At 14.2% G+C, this 318-nt stretch overlaps 1 protein-coding gene across 1 annotated transcript in view; it reads right to left on the bottom strand.

Moving 5' to 3' along the window:
* Positions 1–318, bottom strand: part of ETH_00037070 (uncharacterized protein) — a gene marked incomplete at both ends in the record, with an annotated part of 2,106 nt that overhangs the window by 649 nt on the left and 1,139 nt on the right. The gene's annotated exons all lie outside the window — the stretch shown is intronic.

Raw genomic sequence — 318 nt, forward strand, 5'->3', positions numbered from 1 at the left:
GCAGTAGTGAATGTCACGGGGCAGCAAACTGCGCCTTTCGGTAATCCTTCAAATTAAATTAAATTAAATTAAATTAAATTAATTAAATTAATTAAATTAAATTAAATTAATTGAATTAATTTATTCAAGTTAAATTAAGTCAAATTAAATTAAATTAAATTGAATTAATAATTAAATTAAATTGAATTGAATTAAATTAAATTAAATTAAATTAATAAACAATTAAGTGCACTAATTAATTAATCTAATTAACTAATTTGATTAATTTATTTTTTAATTTAATTTAATTTATTTTATTTTAATTAATTTTTTGAAACT

The sequence above is a fragment of the Eimeria tenella genome, genomic scaffold (genome assembly GCF_000499545.2).
Source record: "Eimeria tenella Houghton genomic scaffold, Eth_scaff2591, whole genome shotgun sequence".
Classification (NCBI taxonomy): Eukaryota; Apicomplexa; class Conoidasida; order Eucoccidiorida; family Eimeriidae; genus Eimeria; species Eimeria tenella.